The sequence below is a fragment of the Zootoca vivipara genome, chromosome 7 (genome assembly GCF_965207765.1).
Source record: "Zootoca vivipara chromosome 7, rZooViv2.hap1.1, whole genome shotgun sequence".
NCBI classification, from domain to species: domain Eukaryota; kingdom Metazoa; phylum Chordata; class Lepidosauria; order Squamata; family Lacertidae; genus Zootoca; species Zootoca vivipara.
The window spans coordinates 90,209,525-90,229,470 of NC_142590.1; the positions used below are offsets into that span (position 1 = coordinate 90,209,525).

The following is a 19,946-nucleotide window of genomic DNA, read 5'->3' on the forward strand; positions in this document are numbered from 1 at the left end:
GTTAAGAAACTCCGAGCCAATTCATTTGATGATTAAATTTGCCAACATATGCACAGAGCTAATACCAAGAGTTTTAGTGCAAGGATTTCCCCCCTTTCTGGTAGACTATGTATGCAACTGCGGCAGCATGCATCATTGTAACAGAATCATTCTTCCAGTATTTGAAAGAAGGGCCAATGCCCCCTTTCAGATGGTGTGCAAAATATGACAGGTTTGGAAATAGTATCCATAGATTTATATCCTATCTTGTTTTCTGTCTTTTCAGACAAGGGCTGCCTTTCAATGCAGCTCACATCAGTTTTAAAAGCAGAGAGAAAGAGAGGCACCTGCCTGCCGCCTGGCTTACAAAAACCCACAAGGGAAGCGGAGGAAAAAGGTGAGAATGAAGCAATGAGCTCTAAGTCAGAAGTTACAGTATATCCTGTTCAGGGCAGGCCAGGCTGATCTCCTTGCTTGAATAGCAATTGGTGGTGCTTGTTCTTTTGGCCAAGAATGGGGCCAGGATATTCTTTCCCCTTGCGGTTGCAGCCACAAGGTAACTACTGTAGCAGTTATCATTTTTATTATTTACTGTATACCCCGCCCATCTGGCTGGGTTTCCCCAGTCACTCTGTTGCAGCAGAGGGGCAAGGAAGGGGGGAAGAGCTCCCTGCAATTGCCTCTTCTTTGGGCAGTGGAAGGAGTGAGCCTAGCGTTGCCCAGATAGGCCGGTTTTGCCACAATTACTGGAATCGTAGAACTGCACTTTAAATATGAAAGATCACTTCCGTCCTAAGTGTTTGTCCGCGCTCCGCCAATCTCATTCGAAAGCTTTGGGGTTTATGACTGCTGATTCTAGCACAATACAAAAGCAGGGTAAAGGTAAAGGTAAAGGGACCCCTGACCATTAGGTCCAGTCGTGACCAACTCTGGGGTTGCGCGCTCATCTCGCATTATTGGCCAAGGGAGCCAGCGTATAGCTTCCAGGTCATGTGGCCAGCATGACAAAGCCGCTTCTGGCAAACCAGAGCAGCACATGGAAATGCCGTTTACCTTCCCGCTGTAGCGGTTCCTATTTATCTACTTGCATTTTGACATGCTTTCGAACTGCTAGGTTGGCAGGAGCTGGGACCAAGCAACGGGAGCTCACCCCATCACAGGGATTCGAACCGCCGACCTTCTGATCAGCAAGCCCTAGGCTCAGTGGTTTAACCCACAGCACCACCTGGGTCCCTAAAGGCAGGGTATATAGTACTTATTCCCCTTCATGGATCACTGCCTTGTTGTGGCAAAGGGGCTTGAATAACTCCAATAAGCTACGAGCTATGCCATGCAGGGCTACCCAAGGCGGACAGGTCATAGCTGAGAGTTTACACTAAATGTGATTCACCTGGAGAAGGAACTGGCAATCCAGTATTTTGCCAAGAAAACTCCACGGACATAAAAATGGAGAAGCTTTGAGAAGAAAGTGAGAGTTTCCAAGGCATGTTCTGGTTCATGGGGTCACGGAGAATCGAACACCACTAAGACGACTAAACAACAACAAAATAGTCCTTATTGGTTGATAAGGAACATGGGAGAGTACATTTGTGCGGTGTCCAAATTTGGTAAGCAGGGTGAGGCCTGGTGCCGATTGTTAAAAGTCCCCTGCAAGCCCCAAACTCTGCTTTCCTCCAAATGAAACGGACTCTGTCAAATTGCCCTGGAACTTCCTGCTTGTCTTTAGAGCATGAAGCAATTTCACAAATCCCATTATCCTTCCTCCACCTCTAGTGGCATTTACCAACTGGGAAAGTATTCCTGTTGGCCTTTAGGGTTAAAGATACTGTATGCTGTTTTAATTCAAAAACTAAATGAACATCGTCTGATGTGAGTTGGGGCCTCTGGTTTTATTTTTTGGGGGGCAGGTATCTTCTGCGACACGTCACTGACACAATAATAGTGCATTCGTTCTAGATTTATACTGGCCTGTTCACACATCATTCTGCGTTATTAGTTGTCCTGTGATACTTCCCCAGTGTTGCTGCATTATATTTCCCATTAGAACTTTATAGCAGGTGAATGAACTGAGGGTAGTATCCAACTAAACTGTACTCAGTAGAGCTGATCTACTGAAATGAATGCATTTAAGTCATCCATTTCTGTGGGTTTACTCCGAATATGTCAGGCATTGGTTATCACTCTGTCGTCTACTGCAGGCCCCCTCAACAATGGTGGGTTTGTTTGTTTTTGCAGGTTTCTTCCGCAACATGTCATGACATCATAATAGCACATTACTTCTGATGGCGCTGTAGGTTAAACCACAGAGTCTAGGGCTTGCTGATCAGAAGGTCGGCGGTTCGAATCCCTGCAACAGGGTGAGCTGCCGTTGCTCGGTCCCAGCTCCTGCCCACCTAGCAGTTCAAAAGCACATCAAAGTGCAAGTAGATAAATAGGGACCGCTCCGGCGGGAAGGTAAACGGCATTTCTGTGTGCTGCTCTGGTTCGTCAGAAGCAGCTTTGTCATGCTGGCCACATGACCCGGAAGCTGTCTGCGGACAAACGCTGGCTCCCTCGGCCTATAGAGCGAGATGAGCGCCGCAACCCCAGAGTCGGACACGACTGGACCTGGTGGTCAGGGGCCCCTTTACCTTTTCTGAATATACAGTGGACCCTCCACAAATCATTCTGCCATATTAGCTTCCCCAGTGTTGCCATCTGGGGCTCTTGGGCACTATAGGGCAACTAAAGAGGGATAACCCTTCGTCTTGTGGAACATTGGTAGTATTAAAGGTTACAGGATTTCAGCAGGAAACTGCAGGGCATGCAACGACCGGGAAAATAGTAGTATGTTTGCCCCCAAACTGAACTGAAAGCGGGATTGCATATAACTTCCTTGATACCATCATGAGTATAATGATCGTGAATGCACATTAAAAGGGACATCTGGAGATGCCACATTTTGGTCCTCAAGAGAGCTGCTGTGCAGCAATGTGATGAGCTTAGTAATGCAATGCAAAGTGGTTATTTCTTTCACAAAATGGCATGGGAAGCTCACAACGGCTCCTGTTTTAAGAATACTTACTGGGATATAAGTTCCATTGAACTCAGTGGGATATACTTCAGAATACACAAGTTTAGGATTTGGCTGCAAAGGGCGCGCGTACACACACACACACACACACACACACACACAGAGCACCATTTATTTTCTTCTCCTGGAGACATCTCAGGAGAGAATTCCCTAGAGTTCTCCCTCCCACAACCTAACAAATGCCTTGTTTCACATCATGGAAAAAGTTACAGTCAACTTGTCAACTCCCACCATTGAAAGCATTATAATTCACCGACCTCAGGGCTGGGAGTATGTCTATGATGGGGAAGCAAGATACAAGAAGGGTTTTTGTTTTTTTAATAGCTTGCTTTAACAATATGCTCCTCATATGACCTTGCTAGTTGTTCCCCATCAGCACCCCCATTCCTTCCTCCTCTCTCCCCTCCAGGAGCGCCTGATAAAGAAACCTTTGCCCCAGTGTAATATGAACTAGGAAAGTGGAGTCCTTAACTCTTGCAGTTGAGGTCAGCTTCTTGCATAGAGTGGGGCCACCGAAGGCAAAATCTTATAGTGTTGTGTCACAATAACATAAAAACTAGTTCCTTCCCATTCCATAGGATAGGGATAGAATTGTATCTACACATTGTCTCACTGTCTCACTGAGTTGGTTCAAGAGAATGCCATTGTCACATACCCTCCAACATTTTTTCAATGAAAATAAGGACAACCTACTTGATGATGATGATGATGATGATGATTTTATTACTTATACCCCACCCATCTGACTTGGTTGCCTGAGCCAGAACTTCCCTATGCAGGGCTGCCTTCAGATGTCCTCTAAAGGTTTAAATAATAATAATAATAATAATACCCTGCCCATCTGGCTGGGTTTCCCCAGCCACTTTGGGCGGCTTCCAATAGAACATTAAAATACAATAATCTATTAAACATTAAAAGCTTCCCTAAACAGGGCTGCCTTCAGATGTCTTCTAAAAGTCTGGTAGTTGTTTTTCTCTTTGACATCTGGTGGGAGGGCATTCCACAGGGTGGGTGCCACTATTGAGAAGGCCCTCTGCCTGGTTCCCTCTAACTTGGCTTCTCGCAGCGAGGGAACCGCCAGAAGGCCCTCGGCACTGGACCTCAGTGTCCGGGCAGAATGATGGGGATGGAGACACTCTTTATAGTTACTTATCTCCTTGCCTCGGGGGGTCACACAACTCCATACCCTCCAACATTTCTCCAATGAAAATAGGCATGTCCTACCTTACCCTCCAACATACTTGAGATGAAAATAGGGACATCCTAAGGAAAAGCATTATGTTCTGGGATCAAATCAGAAACCAGGACGGCTTCTGTGAATCCGTTACTGTCCCTGGAAAATGGGGGCACTTGGAGGATCTGTTGTCAATGATCTCAAAAGGCACTGAGAAAACATAACCCCCGCCCCATGTTCTTTTCCCAATAAAGGTAATCCATTAGGGCAGTCCCATAGCCAGGCCTGAACCCAAACTGAAATGGGTCAAGGTAATCCATTTCATCCAAGAGAACTTTCAATTGTCCTGACACAATCCTCTCAATCACTTTCCCCCAAAAGGGGATTACCTGAAACTAGGTGGTTGTTCCCACACATCAAAAGTACATATACTGTACATAAATATCTCCTTAGACTAACTGTGTGGGGAAGCTAGTCGGGAAATAATCCTGTCTTCCCTTAAATCTCTACAACTTGCACTAGCCACTGGTCGATCGCGCACCACACCGTTGTTGCTGCTAGAGCACACTCCTAGCAATAGAAGCCACTGTGTGGTTGTGAATCCTTGGCTGGAGTACAGATGAAAAGAAGCAGGGGCCTTTACCCTCCTGCTTTAAGCCTAGGGCTCAAAAGGCTTTGAGGATGCACATAGACTGCTTGTGAATCCTCCAAGTGGCAAGAAGACAACCACTTTGCAGCTTTAAAGGATTTGTCTGGAGAATAATTTCTCCCTTCCAAAAGATTGTTTCAGCACTGAGGGGGTCTTACCCTTTGACATTCAATGAATGTGGGGTTGGGCTTTGGAGGACGCCGTGCCTTTGAGCCTAGTTCTTCCTCCCCAAACTTACAGTTAATTCATTAATCAATTCATCATAATCCTGCAAGCGCTGAAAGTCATGCCAGGAGATGCCTTGAATGTAGATCACATTTGCACATGTAAGGGCACAATGCACAACTCTTTGCTCCCCTGCTGTTATTTGCAAAAGTGATCTGTTCAAAAGCCAGCAATACCCAAATTTAAAAGAGCCAGAATGAAAATAAAGGATGAGCAAATTTGGAACAACCTAGAAGAACTGGGGTGGGGAATAGGGTATTGACCCTTCCAGCTTTTCCTAGTCCCTTTGAGGGAGATTCTTCCCGGAACTCCACTTTCCATCTCATTCCCCAAGGCAGAAGTCAGGTTGCTTGCAGCTGCTGCAGCTCACAGGGGAGTGATGCTTCCTTGACACACAGAGCTAAATAAATACAGTACATACCTTCTTCTGGGGTGGGGGTGGGGGGCAGGAATAGAAAATCCTGGGGGTTGTAGGGGGGGAACTAGGGCATGCATGCCTGAAATCAAAGACATGCAAGGGCGATAGAGGAATTCGTTCCCAGAAGTGGAGGAGTCTACAGAGAAAATATAGTCATAAGCAGCTGGAATGAGAAGACCTTAAGAATGCAATTCATAAACCACTTACTTGCAAGTGTTCTCACTGAAGCTATGCTTGGTTTGGTAAAATTATATTATTCATCATAATTTGTAATATTTTATTTTTTTAATAGAAATCACACTTCATCTACACCAGCCTTCTCCAGCTTGGTGCTCTCCAGGGGTTGTTGAACTACAACTCCCATCAGCCAGCTGATGTGAGTTGTAGTCCAACAACCCCTGGAGGGCACCAGGTTGGAGAAGGCTGATCTGCATGGACCATACAGCCGCAAAGCGTGCAAGCAGGAGGCAGGGAGGGGAGGAGGCACACAGAGGAGGCACACAGAGGAGTGGACAGGACTTTTGTGTGAATAAATGTTCGGTGGCAGCAGCAGCCACTGGGCAGAAGCATGGCAGAACATGGGCCCTGCACCCTGCACTCAGTCAGTGTTGGAAGCTGGGCCATAAAATGCCTCCTAAATAGTCTTACAATGAAGCAAGCAATTGATCCAGACCACATCACAGCTCTTGATACCGGTACTGGGCAACTTCAAAGAGCTGTTGGCTGAAATGCCATGAAGTGATAAATTGGCTTTTTCTTGTCCTCAATCGCGCTTTTAAATTTGCACAAGTACATGGGCTATTGCAACGGGCAAACCATGATTTGTCTGACTGACAACAGAACTCTTCCTAGCAAGCCTTGCCTTCAGCCACCTGACAGAAAAGGCTGCTGAGAAAAATCCATGTCAGCCTTGAAAGACAGCTTTGTTGCATTAATCAATTTGTATTGATCTTCTTTTCTTAAAATAAAGACTTTCAGAGTGCAATGAATGAGCGGATCTGAAGGACGGTTAACAAAATTCACTCAGGCTTTCAAGCGAAGCTGCGGTGTCTTTTGCATGCGTGAAACGATGTTTCTTCACTCTTGCACAGATATTGATCCAATATCTGTTTTCACTGGGGCCATGCCTGCCAAAAGTTACAATCCATACATATGGATGCCACGGACAGTGAATGGCTCTACTCACTCAGGCAGAGTAACACCAGGATTTGGTATCAGGGTCTAGCATAAGAATACGCTTTCAGATTAAAAGAAAAAGAAAGAAAGAAAATGCTTTCAGTGAAGGGCTCAGGTTCAAGAAACCACAGGGACCATCTATTCCAACTCCATGCAATGCAGTAAATGTTTTCCCAATGTGGGGCTCAAATCCACGACCCTGAGATGAAGTGTCTTATGCTCTAGTACTAACTGAGCTACAGTACTGGCTGAAGCAGAAGTAGGACCTGCAACAAAATGTGTTCCTGGTCAGAGTTCCAGCCAGCCCTTTCTAGAATACTCCATACTGCCACCACCCCAGTTTTCAACCAATTCCCCAGACTTTCACTCAGGATTCCCCCATGCCCACTGAGCATGCTCAGCTTTTATTGGCAGTTTCTGGGGTGTCATCCCATTAGTTTATTTTCCTCTATAGTGTGTGTGTGTGTGAGAGAGAGAGAGAGAGAGAGAGAGAGAGAGAGAGAGAACTTCTGCAAACCTCTGGGTTCCCCTGAGCATGCTGGTATCTCCCTCTTCTGCATGGATGGTACTGTTTTGGCTACATAAGGGCTGTCACTCAGAGAACTGAGATCGCTATTGGCATAAACAAGTGGGCCCTGTAACAAAATGTTGCTCTGCATCGCTGATGAGCCCTGTGGCTGAGGAGCTTAGTCAGCATGAATGAGAGGAGTCTAGGCTTTAACTTCATGCGCGGAATTTAGTTTCTGAACATTTTAAAACTAACTGCATGCATGTCAAATGAGCACAAAGCTTCTGAATGCAACTGGACTGCGTGATTTGGAGGAAGTTGATGAGGCAATTTGAGTAAATTGACCTTTTCTGCAACCCACAGACTCCTCCACCCTGCTGTTTGGACAATAGACTGCATTTGTTTTAGAATTTGCTGCAGCAGGTTTATAGTGAGCTAGTTAGAACTAAGTTAGAAAGAGCAGGAACAATTATCTCTTGTGGCTGGTTTTAGGGGTGGTGTAGCGGGATTTGGCACCAGTATATTCCACTCCTGACACTCTTAACCAGGCATGTCCAACAGGTAGATCGTGATCTACCGGTAGATCACTGGACGTCTGTGGTAGATCACTGGTAGATCAGTGGCTCCCCCCCCAAAGAAGCTAAAAAACTTTGGCTCCCCTAAAAAAACTCAACACCTTTGCCCTGTACCCTTTAAATGACCTGAACCACCAAAAACAGGGCTTTCCTTCCTAAAAAAAAAGCTCAATGTCGCTTTCCTCCTTCCTAAAGCTCAACTTTTACGTGAACCCCCAAAACAGGGCTTTCCTTCCTAAAAAAGCTCAACTTTGACCTGAACCCCCCAAAAGGGGGTAGATCACTGCCAATTTTTAACTCTGTGAGTAGATCACTGTCTCTTGGAAGTTGGCCACCCCTGCTCTTAACCACGGTGGCATAAGTTAGAGTACAGTACTGTATAGATGTGAAAGGTGAATATGATTGAAAAAGAGGCAATTGAAAGACTGAAGCATATTTTATTAAACTTCAGAATTCTATTATATGCTTATTCTCTGATGTATTTAAGGGACCCAGGTGGCACTGTGGTTAAACCACTGAGCCTAGGGCTTGCTGATCAGAAGGTTGGCGGTTCGAATCCCTGTGACGGGGTGAGCTCCCGTTGCTTGGTCCCAGCTCCTGCCAATCTAGCAGTTCGAAAGTACATCAAAATGCAAGTAGATAAATAGGAACCGCTACAGCGGGAAGGTAAACGGCATTTCCATGTGCTGCTCTGGTTTGCCAGAAGCGGCTTTGTCATGCTGGCCACATGACCTGGAAGCTATACGCCGGCTCCCTCGGCCAATAATGTGAGATGAGCGCGCAACCCCAGAGTCGGTCACGACTGGACCTAATGGTCAGGGGTCCCTTTACCTTTTACCTGATGTATTTGCATAATAGACAGGAAGCCATATTACTACTTTTTTCACTTCTTTTTAAAATCCAAAACTTGATTTCCTGTCCTGTAGACAGGGGTTTTAGCCATCTCAGCATCTGGAGTAGCCAGCTGTTTGACTTCAGCATTTTGGTTCAGCTTTGGTTGCACGGACTGAATTTTGAAATTAAAAAACAAAACACAGCTAGGATCTGGGAGATACCAAAATTATTTTATTTTGCAAACACACACACACTTTTTTATAGGTCACAAAGTTTTCAAAGTTGCATGGAAAGGGTTTTTTTTTTTTAAAGAAAAAGTCTTCTGAGACTGAGAGTTGGTGTTCTTTGGAATATGTTGACTTGCGTTGTTATATCAGCTCGAAGCTGATTAATATATAAAGTTAATATAAAGCTGAAAATTATCTTGTTTTGCGACACGTCAGGTAATTCCACCATGTCGTGGAATTTATGCACACAAGTTATTAGACATCTTTGAAAAACTCACATTTCTGGGAGGGATTTCCCCCAATTTATTTGTTTGTTAAATAAATTACATGTGCATTTGCTCGGGTGGGTGAATTCTATGAAACTCAGCTTGCTTCCAAACTGTTATTTTAAACAGGCAATTGCTATATATCCAGATCCTCTCTTCTCACTCTGCCTTTGATTTTTGTGGTGGCTTGTGAGTTACTGAGCATCTGTTGGCTCCCTTCTTACAACATGCGTTTCATTTTACTTTCGCAAAGCCCCTCACGTCGAGGAGGAAAGCAGCTACAAGATGTGCGAATCCACCCTGACTTCGCTTAACTGTCCCCCTACATTAAGCCCTCGCCGCAATGTTAGAGGGCGTGAAGGACAGCGGTAGCAGGAGGGGAGGAAAGGCCCTGACCGTTGCCAGGGAGACAGAAGCCCCAACTTGCCCTTGGCAACAGTCTTGTCAGGCTCGGCTGTGTCCCATGATGCTCAGCGGCCTCCTCCTCACCCCCCTTCTACCCCGCGCCCGCGCTCAACCAACCCTCGTGTCCGGCAGCTTGACAGTTGCGCTCCCACCTCGCGCGCTCTCTCAATCCCCTGCCGGCGCGAGGGGAGGCCGGGTGGGCGGGGCCGCAACCGAGAGAAAGAAAGAGAGGAGGAGAGAAAAGATAGAGAGTCCGCGTGGGTGTGGCTTAGGAAGGCTACACCCAATCAGCAACGCGGCTCCTTCCCCTCCGCTCTTCCTTTTCCACGGGAGCCCCGCCCACCCTTCGCTTGGTCACGCCCATTTATAGTGTGTGTGTGTGTGTTTTTGCCGGCTCGAGCACGGCGGCCCCTCCCCCCTCCCCTTCTTGGGCCAAGTTGTGAGGGGAAGTGGAGCGCGCGCGCCTCCTTTCCCTCAGGAGGGGGGAGGGAAGAAAGCTAGGCGGGAGCGCGCACCAGCGCTCTCTCTTTTCCTTCCCACATATCCCCCCCCACAATCGCCCCCCTCTCTTTCTCTTAGCCGACCCCCCTTCCCCCCCTTCCCACAACTCATGAAGAGAAAGACGCGGAGTGTGACCGTGTGGAGCCTCACGAGCGCAGGTAAGCGCAGGTAAGAGAGAGAGAGAGATGGGCAGGCAGGCAGAACCAGCAAACAAAACATTTTAAAAAAATCGCTTTTCATTTATATATCTTACATGGTTATCAATAATATAATCGCCCCTTTATTTACTTCTTCCCCCGTGGTCGATTGCGACCACTTTCTCTGCCCTTAGGCGATGGTGTCTGTAATGGGGGGGGGGGGGGTAGGTGGTTGTTTCCTAATAGCCTTAAGCGCTCTGCAAAACTTGCTTTTTTATTTTTTAATTTCTTTTAAAAAACGCGCCGTCCCCACTTCTTAACCGCATTGGGTTGCGCTCCCGCTCGCGATACTTTTTCTTCTCTTTATTTCTAGGAAAAGTATGTTTTAAAAGACCTGGCAACTCGGTCTCTTCGGATCTCTGTATGTATTTATTTATGGCGCGCAGCGGTGCATTTTAAAAGTCTCTCTTTAACCTAGTTCCCAGTAGGGAGATTTTTGCGTTTTTCTTGGGGGGGGGGGACTTGTCCCACCACCACCACACACCCCTTCTCTCTAGATAGTGTGGGGTGCGTGATACACACACACACACACTATGGATGGGTTTCCTTTGGGGGACAGCTAAATTCCTATTTCACAGCAGAGAAGAGAAATTGACCTTTGGGGGGGGGCAGTTGAATGAGGGCGTCGGGTTCCCTCCTCCCCCCGCTTCCTGCCTCACCTCTCCTAATTGAAGGCAAAGGATACTCGTTTCGCCCCCCTCCCTCTCTGTCATGGATTTTAGCCCCCTCCGCCGCCGCCGCCCCCAACCCCTCGCTCGCCTGCCCAATGGGAGGTTCGTGGGGGCTGCGCGTCCTCCTTGCGCGGCGCACGCACGCTGTGCCTGTTCCCTGAGATATGCTGGAAGGGCAGCTGGGTAAAATCCCAGCTGGAGGGTGGGACGTGGTTGGGGGGCGGTTTGCTGAGATGACTTTCCCACCCCCCTGTGTGTGGAAGGGGCATGGAGCTCCTCTGATCTTCCTTCACCTCAGGACATGATGCCTTATTTGGGGCTAGGTGGGTGGATAGATGGGGACAGCTCTGGTGACTGGCAGGGTTTAACCCCCCTCCCTGCTTCTCTCCCACCCCCTCTCTCCTCCTCTTCTCCCCCCACCCCACCCCACCCCACCCCTCCCTCTAACCTCCAAAAGGGGAATTTTCCAGCTGGTAATTTCTGCTGCGTCAACACCCAGCTCAAGGGAGTGGAGAGGAGACAAGGGTGCATTTTAACAGCAGCTCCACTTCGTGAAATAGCAAGCCTTTCCATTCTGGTTTGATAGTTTTATTTGAAAAGCAAACAAAAACCACCCCACAGCGTTTAAAAATAAGCATCTGTGCAAGTTGGACCCAAGAGCTTGTCAAGAGAGAGTGGCTCAAAACTGCTTGGAAGAAAGGGATGAGGTAATAATACTGGTGAAACGTGTTGTATATTTCTCATTCGCTTGCTTTCTCTTTCTGCCTCTCTAAAGCCAGGCCTGTTTGGGGTTATTGTCTCCCCCTGAAGTCAGGCACCGATCGGCTGGCCTTTCCTCCATTTTAATTGCAAGCTGAAATATTGGTAGTGACCCTGTATATTTTTAAAAACCCGGTCTTCAGAATAATGCTTTCCCCGCCTAAAGCTGGAGAACTACATAATATGCTTGTGATAAGTAAGGGAATTGATTTGAAAATGTTGCATACAGGTAGGGAACATTTTATGAAGGGGGTGTCAACACCTCAAAAGAATAATTTGTAGGAAGAGTTAAATGTCTCCTTAAAAAAAAACAACCAGAGGTGATGGTAGAAGTTTTTAGGTTGTAGATTGCCTTTTTGTGTCTGTAAATAGGTTGTCAGTTCCGTAAAAGTCATGCAAGTAGCAACTGATAACTCAATCCCAGACGACAAATAAGGAATGAACCAGATTTCCAGGACTGTTAACAGTGGGAGGATTCCTTCAATTTAAAGACAGCTCCTTATTGCTTACTGTACTGCTGGGGAGCCAGAAATAGATATAATAGAACTATTGTGTGCAGTAATGTATTTTTTGATGTGTCAAGAAATATAGAAACAAAGGGCAGTTTAACTAGGAGATACTTCTTAAAATTAGCTTTCTCTGTATTCAGTCAAGGTACAGTATTTATTTAGCATGGATTAGAGACAAGGTTATTATCAGCAGTGTTTATATATATGCTAATAAGGAAGTGTGTTTTGCAAACAGTGTTTTGCAGGCACCTGTACTGAAGTTGTTGTATGCATTTTAATACTTGAGTCGTTTCAAATGTTTAGTTGCATTTTCTAAATATATGTTGTGCACTAGCATTTTAAGTATATATACTGTAACTTGGTTCCCTACTTTTACTGCTTCTATTTAAGGGGTTTTCTTCCAGAAGAGTACAGTATTCTATTTTGGTAAAAGGGAAAGCTAGACACGGCTTTCTTGCCACGAGACAGACAAAAGCTGCAGTTTTACACAAACTTTGGAAATTGCATGATACCCCCCCCCCCCAAGCTCGGTGAACTAAAGTTTGGCAGTTTATACTGTGTCACTTTAAATACAGTAGTATTTCAAGAATAAAGGGAACCACTCGTAGCATTTGACAGCCAATTCTGTTTTATTGATTGGCTGTGCTGAACTGAATTAATAGCAGTTGAATGCAGCTATTGCTTGTTAAGTTCTCAGTCTTGTAGTCCTTTCATGATGTGGGGTGTGTATGCATTTAGATTCTTAGACTTTAGAGCTTACTGTTAACCAGAGTTTTCCACATAGTGAAAAATTATCCTCTGGTGTACTACAGGTTAACAAAGGAGAGTCTTGTGGGACAGGCTGGATCTACAAAACAGTATCCAGGTCTTGATTAACTAGAACTAGCATTTCTCCATCCTGAAAATAATGAGCAAATTTGACAGTGAAATCCTACTGCATGTTTACTTGGAAGTAAGTTTTGCTGTGTTAAGTTAAGCTTACTTCTTAGTAAGTGTTTAGACTTGCAGTATGAGATACTAGTGTTGATTGTTATTTAAATGGATGATGAAAAGCTAATTTTGTTGTTGGTAGACTACTTATTGGAATCATATTGTTATGGCTTTTGATCAGGCTATGATGTCCCGTTTACTCCATGAAGCCATATCTAAATAAGTGAGAATGATACAATTATGCATTGTAAATTAATTGGATCTGTTTCTTCTCTTTCATATGACATTATTTGCTAATTAAACAGACATAATAACTATTTTAATATATTGTATGGCAATATACAGGTCAGATTTTGGAATTTCAGAGAACAGAGGAAATGGGCCACATTGTCCCTATGGCTTGTGTTTTCTAGGACATCCATACAGTAGAGCCTATGTCCTTCTCTTCCAGGTTGTATATTAGAAAAGCTTTCTGAGTAACTTACAGAAACAACCTTGGCATACTTTATTGGGTGGATAGCCTAAGTGAAGTGAGGCTTCAAACCTAACCTACTTACCTGGGTACCTGGGAATAAACCTCATTGAATTGAATGAGACTTACTTTTGAGTAGGCACTTCTAGGATTGCAGCCTTAATGACAAATTGTAGGTGCCTGCTTGATCTGGTACTGTTTTGATATTGGCTGGACATACTCTAAAATACATTTCTTCTTGTCTTTCCTTCCTCATGAAAGCTTTTGCTTTTCATTGCAATATTCACCATTCCTTCAAAGTTTTATTAATACAAGTATGCATAGTTTTTGATTCATAACTTTTTGCTTTTCCAGCTTCTTAAATTATTTTCATGAACAGCCCACATCTCCTGAGCAGTGATCCTTTTTTCAACTGAGTTCTGTTTGCTTCTTTTAGCAACATGGCTTTCCTGCATTATTTGTAGTGTGAACTAATCCTTGTTACCATATTCTTAATTTAATTGGTAAATAAAAGGATAAAAGGGGCTTAGTTTAAATCTCAAAAGGCTCCCTGAAATTCAAATAGTTATCCTTTACACTTATAATTCCCTGAACTCGGAAGCTTTGTACCTATGCCAGAAAACTTTGACACCCTGCACAATAGGATTAGCTAAATATTTGTTGTGTACTCAAATGGTTGTTGTCTTACCTTAAACTAGGGAGTTTAAAGGTAAGACATAGTAGGCTTCCCAATCAATTGATCAATTTTTTCCCAAATAGAAAGAATGCAAAATTAAATTTTTAAAGGAAGTATGTAGTAATTCACAGAATTCACATAATAGATTTGCCAATAATAACTAATACCGGTATTATCTCTATCTTGTATCACTTTACTAGAAAACATAGCAGACTGTTGGAATTATGTGGATGCTGTTTAGCTTGATTTCAGCAAAGCACTCAACAAAAGTTCTCTATGATATTTTGGTTAGCACATTGGTTCAGTGAAAACTGCACAATGTTACTGTCAGATTCACAGCTGGTTGCAAAACAGTATTTGAAGTGGAAAGGGATCTCAACACAATTGTTCCCAAGTGCCTTCTCAGATAGACACTATGGAGCTTAAAGATCTCCATAGTCTTCTGGGGAGTTGTGGGCAATGAAACAGGGTGGACTATGGTGTAGCACAAATTGGGTAAATCCTGAAACAAATATGACTGAACACAGCTAATGAGCATATAGTTGTGCTCACTATGTGGCAGTGATGGCAATGAAGAGCTTCACCTCTGCCACCATTGCAGCTTGCAGTAGGCATCCAACAGCTTATACACACAGTGAAGGGGCCATTTGTATCTGTCCTGATGAAGGGGATGATTGGAGGCATTCTGTGACAAATTCGCTAAGCACTTTGAAGATAAAATTGCTTGAATCCATACAGAATTAGATGCTGCAGTTAGCACTAGTCTTGTGGATGTGTCCGGAACACCATCTGGATAAGTTTTATTGAATCAGTTTCAGTTATTATGACCTTTGGATGTGGGCAAGCTTAAAGGGATTCAGCCTACTGCATGTCTTCTTTTGCTAATACAGTGGTACCTCTACTTACGAATTTAATGCATTCCGAACGCACATTTGTAAGTCGAAAAAAATTGTAAGTCGAATCCCATAGGAATGCATTGGGAGAAAAAATTCGTAAGTTGAAGCAACCCTATCTAAAAATTCGTAACTAGAAAAAATCCTATCTAAGCCGCATCCAAGATGGCGGACGGAGCTCCATTCGTAAGTAGAAAAATTCGTAAGTAGAGTTATTCGTAAGTAGAGGTACCACTGTAAAAGCTAATGTCTCATTGAGGGCTGAGAAGGTGCCAGTGGCTTTAAAAGAGGCACTTTCTTCAAACCTGTAGTTGTTAAATAAATACCCCTCCTTGGGCAAGGTGCTTAACAAATTGGTGGTGGTGCATAACCAATTTCAGTCCCATTCAGTCCTGTCTGAATCAGGAGAGATAGTGCAGGTGCTGACCTGATATTTCAAGGTGATAATGGGCTAGGTATGGGTCAGTAAACTGAATCCAGACATGATGGAGATGCTATGGGTGGGCTTTTATGGAGTTTGGTAAGACAGCCTGGCCTAGATCGGATTGTCCCTTGAAGGAACAGGTCTGAAGCCTGGCTATGTGTACACTTCTGGAGCCATCTTTGTCACTTGAAAGTCAGGTGGCTTCATGATTAGAAGTGATTGTTCCCAGTTCTTTATGGTTCACCAGGCATAGCCTTTCCTGGACAGGGATAGCTTTGATAGTTTTCTGATTGGACTATTATATTGCAAAACACTCTTATGTGGGGTGGGCCTTCAGTGGTCTGCAATTTGCAACTGGGGAGTGCCACTGGTTGTTCACATCTGTTTTGAAATACTTGCACTAGCTGCCAGTTGTCTTTCAGGTGCTTGTGATGACATTTAAAGCCCTGAATGGCCTGGGTCCCAAATATCTGAAAACAACCTCCTCCTATACCCCGGTTCTATGATTTGCAGATCAAATTCTTTTGGTGTAGATGCTTGTGGCAGGACATTCTCTGAAGTGGATCCACACCTATGGAATGAACTATCCTTCCATACCTCAGCCTTACTTGCTTTCCACTGGTAGTTGAAGATGTACTTCTTTGTCTAGTGGGGCAGGGGTAGTGTTGAGATTCACTGTAGAACTGGGTGTAGGGTTTTTGTTTTCATTTTTTTGCTGTTGCTGCTGCCTGCAATTTTTTACTGTGAATTGTATTGATGAATTTATTTTGTTTCTACATTGTTAAGTTTTGGTTGTAATTTTTTCCTTATACAGTACATACAGGTGAAACTCGGAAAATTATAATATCGAAAAGTGCATTTATTTCAGTAATGCAACTTATTTTTTATTTTTTTTATTTTTACAAATGCTTTCTTTTGGAAATTCCACAGTAATAAAACAAATAGTTGCAAATAATACAAAAATAAACATCGCTATTACATTTCATTAATTACATTCCATTTATAATTGACCCGCCTAACGACAAATAATTACAATTACAACAAATAAAGGCTTGACCTATCTTGCTTTGCATGTCATGCATCTAGCTCATATATTGGTTTCACCTTTTAAGTTGCATTACTGAAATAAATGCACTTTTCGACAATATTCTAATTTTCCGAGTTTCACCTGTATAAAATTGTAGGTGGACTAGGTATTTAATGAGTAGGGATGATACCAGAACTCTTTTGCTGGTTCTGTAGTATCTTAACTTTTTTGTTTTGTTTTATGGTAATATTCTTTATTAAAGTGCAAGGAAGATAAAAAATCCAAATACTTCCCATTTTAAGTCTCATTTCTGTGAAGTGTAGGAATTTGGAAAGCTGCTTTATATGAAGTCAGATCCTTAATCCATCTGGCTTAGTATTGTTCACAATGACTGGCAGCCTTTCTTCAGAGTTTCAGACAGGAGCCCTTCCCAGTTCTATCTGAAGACACAAGGGAGTTGAACTTGGAAGCTTTTGCATGCAATGTTAGTTCCCCTGCTGCAAACCTAACCATACTCACTTTGATGGAGTGCATACTGCCAAATAATCACATAGCTTAAAGTAAGCTAGTATCTTTGGCTAGCTTCTATTTTTAATTTTTAGTAATGGTTTAACAAATCTAATTCATCTCAAATATCGGGGGGAGATGGAGAAGAAAGGAGCATTGACTTCCATAATTGAATGTTGTTGTGCTTTGTCCAGATGTCTAATGGAACTTAGAAGATGTGGGTTGATTGTATCTGGACATCTTGTGATCTCTCTTCCTCTCCCCCCACTTCTCTTTCTGAAGGATTGTTGCAGAATAGCTTTTGCACATAAATTCATTAACAAAATTCACTGTTACAGTTTTATTGTGTGATATCCATCCATCTATCCGGGGGTCTGCCTGCTTTTTACATATCCAGAAACTGTAGAAGGTACACTTGTAGACGTGGATGGAGAAAAATGAAAGATGATCAAACCAGAGCGGTAGAAATTTTCTGACTACAGACATCTATACTGCAGTTATATCATGCTCTATTGTTGCTCTGGCTTTAAAATTTTCACACATTGCCAATTGATCTGTTTAAACATATCATATTTCTACTAGAGATAAATTAGATTTGTGATGAAAAACGAAGCTGTGTTTCTAAAACTGGAATATACAAAATGGAATAACTGAACTTGAAATAAATTTTGATGAACTATTGCTAGCTTGGCCAGGCAAATTAGATGTTACTGCAGCAAACATTTGTGTCAAAATCCAATAACTGATTTCCCTGTTTTAAAATGTAGGGGTATTGAAAGTAAAGCATGGGTGGGGGAATAGTGCTGAAACTTCCACCCATGTTTTGTTCTCCATCCTCACAGTATGGGTTTTTGACGAGACCTAACCGTTACCCTTTACCTTTTAACCCACCTGTAGGGGAAGAAGCAAATTTTTTAGGGGTGGGGGAGGAAGTATATATGTTGAAAGGGTTCAGGACAACCCTTTCTGCTTGCTTGTTTTAAATTGTACCCTTCTTCACTCTAGGAAATTCATACAACCCACTTTATGATACATACTTTTGCCATCATAATTCCCTTAAAGGTGCATATCCTCTTTAAATCCATAGATACATTGTTAAGTTCTTGGTTTGTGATGCAGTTAATCACTGTCAATGTTTTAAAATGAAATAATAAATAACTCTATGGAGTTTCCTAGTTGTGTTTTTAGCCGTATGAGTAACAACTGTACTGTACCTTGTTAAAGGTTCCTCCTTGTGGTATCAGCTAGTATTAAGATTGAATGACCTAAAAGTAAGATGCCTCTTTCATATTAGGGGTAAGAACCTGCAGAAGTTGATAGTCCATGCCTGAGAATTTTTTTGGATTGTATTTTTCAAGACCTGTTCTTTCTCTTCATTAATTTATTGCAGAACTGTAATCAAATTGTAACCATATCTCTTCAGTTCTATAGAGTTGAAGTTGTTTCTCACGTTTGATTGACTCTATGTAGTTCTTTTGTGTGCACCACACTGCACAATTCAGTAGTTTTGTTATTATGACATTTTGTAGCATGGAGTGAAGCATATTGAAGAGAAAGGAATTCACAAAAAGATGAGCTGTGTTTGAATAGAATGTTGGCGTGAAGTGGAAGTCCTACATTCTCTCATTACCACACTGGAAGTCATTGCTGTGGATTCTGATTTCACAAAAAGCCTGACTCTTGATGTACATTGGCTACTGATATCAGCAAATACTATTGAATGGGACACAGAACTCCTGTTAAAACATTCCTCTTTTTCAGCCGGCCTGCTGTTTTTCTCATACTGTATTTAGAAACTTCTGCTAAGTGGTGGCAGTCTAGACTTCTGTTTGGTATTCCCACATAGATTATGTTCTTGATTGTGGTGAGAGAGATCTTTTGTTTCCAGTTGCATTTTTACACTTTTCTGCACTTTTGCAGAAAATGGGACAATTCACTTGAAGGCCACTATCTATTATCACTGTAAAACATAACATGCAGTTCATTAAGGTCTCACTGTGAGAAGTGTGCTTAGTTACCAAGCATGGTGAAAAGCTCACTTGCTGAACCTCATTTCTTTGAAAATTCAAAGTGGCCATTTATGGGTAGATGTTTTCCTTTAGGACTTCATCTGTCTGGGAAGCAATAGTATGAAGAACAGTGTGCTGCTACTGTCTATGAAGATGTCAATGGGACACATTTTAAGCTTTAGTCTGCAGATTAAAAATTGTTGCCTAATCTGTGGGGTTGACACTAAGCAAAAACTCGGGGATTCCGGATTCTGGAAGGTCTGCCACCTTTCTAGCTGCACAGAAATGCTTGCTTCCTCATCTCTGAATCACATTTAACTGTGCTCATTTGTAATCTATGTATATACAGTTTGTAAAATCTGGACTGTCCACAGTTTGTAAAATCTGGACTGTCCACAGAACTGATGGAATTTGAATTTATTCCTTTGTGAAGTGATTGTAGTTGGGAATATTCTATACATTAGATTACTAAATTGATATTTTTCTAATGGGTGTTTACTTAAAAAGTTAATAGATAGATTGATAGAAGTGATCTCATGTTGCTTAAATACCCTCGAAGGCATTTACCAGTAACTGTGAGCCAGATGTGGTTAATGCTGGTAAATACCTGGGGGTGGACGATTGCATTGTGTGATTAGCTGACTTTGTGTTTCCTAGAGAAATTATCTTTCACTAGGGAAGGAGAGGGAGACTAAGATAATGAGTATAATGTCAACAAAGAATTATCTGAAGACATTGGAAGGACACTTCTTGCATGGAAGCTGAATTAATAACAAGCTTAACTCATGACAGTGTAATAGAAAAATAAATTGGATCATAAAGTCATATTGTGTGGAAGCTACTTAACTGCATTCACATGTGT

General features: G+C 43.0%; 1 protein-coding gene across 2 annotated transcripts in view; it reads left to right on the forward strand.

Moving 5' to 3' along the window:
• Positions 1-10,782: 10,782 nt before the first annotated feature.
• Positions 10,783-19,946, forward strand: part of ZBTB46 (zinc finger and BTB domain containing 46) — a 61,820-nt gene continuing 52,656 nt past the window's right edge. Inside the window, exon 1 of one of the 2 annotated variants that reach the window (XM_088674757.1) lies at positions 10,783-11,585. The gene's annotated coding sequence lies outside the window, so the exon portion shown is untranslated. The remainder of the gene's footprint in view (positions 11,586-19,946) is intronic. The other variant, XM_035122830.3, reaches the window with a different exon arrangement.